This window comes from Apium graveolens, chromosome 5 (assembly GCF_009905375.1).
Source record: "Apium graveolens cultivar Ventura chromosome 5, ASM990537v1, whole genome shotgun sequence".
NCBI lineage: Eukaryota > Viridiplantae > Streptophyta > Magnoliopsida > Apiales > Apiaceae > Apium > Apium graveolens.
The window spans coordinates 217,218,421-217,223,371 of record NC_133651.1 but is presented as its reverse complement, the minus strand read 5'-3'; positions in this window follow the sequence as shown (position 1 = coordinate 217,223,371).

Here is a 4,951-nt window from a genome sequence, read left to right as displayed (position 1 = left end):
AGTTACGTCAAAACATGTATGAATAATGAAATAATTCGAGGGTTTTGCATGGAATTCTTATTCACATATGAGGTCAAGTTTCAAATTAAACAAATAGGGTGATGCATTTAAAGGCGTAAAATAAACAATTGAAAGCAAACGGAACGATAGTGCATTAAAATTTAAGGTCACAATACATCAAGATTAGAATAAGGTCTGAATTTAGGAATAACATGCTTATTTAAAGGAACAACAGGGAGTTCTACATAGTCCGATAATAAAACATCATGGAAGGTAGATAATGGAAAGAACTAAGGCTACACTCCATCAGAACGGGGTTTGGTAGACTTCTCCTCTCGAAGCATCTTCACAATACTCTGGAGCTCATCCGCCACCGTCTGGATGATATACTGGCTGGTACGGTCTCGGTGCGATGGCATCTCCTCAAGCTTAGTGTTGACATACTGAACCAAAGTCTCAAGTCTCGCAGTCTTCTGCTCTCTAGGCTTTCCTTCATTGTTTCGGCTGTCCGGATACACGTTCTTCAATCGGTCTATCAGTCGGTCGTACTTGCCCTGAAGCATGTCAAACTCGCGCCTTAACTCAGCATACACGGAGAAAGCAATAGTGTCGTCCGACCCAGAGGATGACGAGGAGTGCACCCTTTGCTGACAAACCATACATAGATATATAAGCGGAGTAAAAATAATAAATTTACTTAACCTACTCTCTCCCATAATATCTATAACTTATACATATATCCTATAACCTATTTGGGCTGTACAGGGACTTTAAACCGTAGCTCTGATACCAAAACCTGTCACACCCCCAACTTAACAATACATAATATAAAACTATAACAATATTTAAAAGAAAATAAATACAACCGAATCCAAGATCTTACAGTTCAGGGTTTGGAACAGTCCAACACTATTAACTATTACAACTAGTTTTAATATCGAGTCCTCACACAAAACTATCTCTTATTCTACCTGAGCTCGAACATACGCATCGGCATCACAAGTCTTACATGCAGTCTACTTGAATCTAACCATAGCTGCTAGCTGTAATATCAGGGTGAAAGCAAGTAGTGAGCCAAATGCTCAACAAGTGCTAAAAAATACGGTATAAAACATAAATCGAGATATATAAAAGAATGACAATGTGAAGATAGAGCTAATAATAATAAGAGATGAACTTTTGGGTGATGGCATCATTTGTTTGTATCAAAACATTTACAAAATCATTTCTTAATCAAAAACCATTTTATGACGCTACGGATTACAGCCGGTCATCAGCCGCGAAGTAATCCCGAACCTCGCTGGATTCTAAAACATTAATGGGATCCCTAGGAAACTTTTAAGCCTACAATTTAAGTGTGGAAATGACTCGCATCTCAGTCCAGATCCACTATTTAAAGAAAACATTTATCCCCCTTGGGACTGAAAATCCAAAATTTTAATCATTTCAAAAACTGATGCCGATTGATAATTAATTTCTTGAACAGTAAACATCTTTATCAAGGGATTATAGATAAATTTTGAAACATTGGAAATATGTCCACTAAATCTCAGGGTCATGACTCACTAGACTTTACTCTATCAGGGTAATTGAGCGGTTTCTATTTACGAGGATTTTGACAAGGAGATTTAGTAAGGTTATTGGATAATATGAAAGGGTAATGCCAGACTAGGCTTAAAGCAATAGTTTCGGATAAGGTATAGGTATTAAAATATCAAAAAGATGGGCATTACTGGTTCCAGGTATGATATAGGTGTTAAAATACAAAGGAGGTGATCATCAACTCAAGGTATAACATGGTATCAAGCTTTTAGGGTAAGGATAGGGTAATTATTAACAATTTTTAAGGAACGACTGGCTTTTAGGCTTCAAGCTGAGATTATTGAGTATAACTTACACATGGTTCACAATTACTTTGGTATGCTAGCATAATATAACCTTTAATCTACTTTCATAACAATCTTCAAATGAAGCCAAATTACTTGCAATAGACACTTGAGGGTTCATGGCATTTCTATATAATACGAAGATAGGTTTGAGAACCACTTGGTTCAAGTATAACAAGATAAATCAGAATACTTGCATCATATATATAGGAACTAGTCATCACACATTTGCAGTGTAAATGAAAAAAGCAAGTTGAATCACTTGCCTTGAGAAACGATGGACTGGACTGGCAGGTAGGAGCAACTGGAAGCTTTACTCAACCTTTATGGCAAGTTTAACCTCGTCTCGAGATCCTACATAATTAATAATAACCTCATTATAATATATTCTCACCAATTCAACCTACTTACAACCCGAAATTAAACACAAATGGCACTTAGGCCTATATGCACGCAATTTATAATCACCTTATAAACATAACAGTACACATAGCCACATATACTCACTTACCATATTTAAGTACCAAAAAATATCACACACACCAAATTGTAACACTAGGCTTGGATGATCTCGCTCCACAACTTAAGTCACTTGATCGCTAAACTAGATAAAATCTCCAAATTTTGGCCTCCTAACTCGATGTGCCTTTACTAAAACATCCAATTCCTATTGACCCTAAATTGGGCCTTTCATTCTAATGGCTTTATGCTATCTTGCAACTATGGTGGTCAACCTAGGCCTCACACATAAGTGCTCTAAAACTATGCGGTAAGTGAAGGTGCTTATTATGGTAAATTTCAGAATGACATCTATGGTTTCTTGGGTGCATTAGACCCTCTTACACTTCAAGTTTACCTCCATAACTTCTACACTAGACTCTTCTGATCATAAGGCAACTCCCAAACTTGATGTGGCTCAAGGGCCTAGCTTGGGCCTCCCTAGACCTAAGCTTAAAGTCCATGGTTCCCCTGTCTTTCAGGGCAAAAAAGGTCCTGCCTTGAACTAATTTGTGACACATTATTCTAACTCAAACTCCTATGAACTATGGCTGGAAAATCTCCTCTGACAGCCCCTCTAACTAAGTCCCAACAGGGCCTAATGAGGACCTACTTATGACATGGTCAAAACTTCCCATTTCTAAGTTGTAACAAAACTGTCCCCTGCTGGACAGATTTTGTGATTCCTCTCGTGCACCTAACCAAACATCTTACAAACCTCCAAAAAATACCTAAAACCTATTGTATACTCCTAGTGCTAGCTTCTGATGGCTTGGGCCTCAAAGTGCACAACAAATTCCCAATCAAAACTTCCCCACAAACTAGTGCAAAATTCTGCAAAAATGCAAACACTAACTAAACCCTTTCTACCTTAACTCCCACTTATTAACCAAGCATCCAACCTTTACCAAAGCAAACCTAGTGCATCAACATCCTAAAATAGTGCCTCAACAGGAGTGAGATCATCCATTCCCTAGAACAGCTACATGCAAATAAAAAATACAACATGCAACTCATGGAAAACACTTAACAAGGTTTCGGCTAAACATGGAGTTTAAATTCTTGTAAATTCGACTTAAACCTATTACCCAACCTTGATAATCATGAAATGTATCTTCTCTTAACTATTATTAAGCAATATATCATGGGAAAAATCTATTTCAAGCACAAATAATTCAAATTTATAGACTTTTAAACATGAAAACATGATTTCGAGAAGAGTAGCATACACAACATGGTTGATCATCATATTAACATCTTAAAACTAGCATGCATGGCTAAACATGATTATATAGTGAAATTTCAGTAGCATTCAAAGGTTTTTAAAGCATGGTTTCTCCATAAAACACTTGGTTAAAACATATATGAAATGTATCTCATAGAGAGCTCTTAAATTCACAAGAATCAAGAGTTTCTCTTTGGAGATCACACAAAAGCTACACATGCAACCATGAAACTTCATCTCCCAATCACAAAACTCTTGGGAATTATATAAAATAAATGTAGGTAGGGTAATTACACTAGGGAAGATGAGAAATGGGATGGAAAAATTGAAGGGAGTGGGGATGGGGGTTTCGGCCGAGAGCAAGGAGGAGAGGGGGAGGAAAAGAAAATGAGAGAAGTGAGTTGGAGTGGAGTGAGTTTGGTCGAGTATAAGTTTAAGTATGATCATGAAATGACAACTTGTGAGTGGAGTGTGCTTTTACCCTTCCCTCCCTTCTCTTCTTGAAAACAAATTTGCATGCAAGGGCTTTCTAGTAAAATGGCCTTGGTAAGAGTGGTTAGTGGGGTGTTTATTGACTCTAGTGCCCTTGAGTTGAATTAGAAGTGATTTGCATGCATGGGCAAAAGAGTAAAATGCAAATTAAATGAAAAATTAGTAGTAAAAAATAGTTTTTATAAATAAAATTAATATTTTAAAAATTATAAAAGTTGTACCATAAAATAACTTGGATTTTTAAAAATTTTATTAGATCACTTTTCAAATTTGTGAATGAAATAATTTTTAAAAGAAAATTTTCCAAGGTATAGAATATTCCTTATAAATCAAAAATAAAGGCAAATAATAAAACTCTTGCTTTAAAAAAATTTATAATCTACATAAAGTAACTTATAACGCAGCAAATTTCATTCACACAAACGTACAATCATTACCTCTATTTATAATCAGCTCTAATATTATACAAAGTTCACAAATAATATTACACAAAATGTCGGTCGTAACAAGTGATATTATTGGCCTCTTGTGTGAGCTAGACTATGAAATGCGTGGCCACGCTCAAATGTTGATTTGATATGATAATCTACTCATTGATCAAGGAAACTTGGATTAAACTATGATGAGGATCACACATTATATGCCTCTAGTTTAATCTATAATATTTGGTTAAAGGGATTATATTACATTGTACATTATTCTCAAAAGGGTTAATCGATCACCGATTCAATTATTATTACTTGGGTAGCAATGATGTATTACTAGATGCCGCTCATTGTTTACGATTTTAAATTAGATTTAAAATTCGTTGCCAATGTAATAATAACCTATAGGGTCACACACAAAGAAT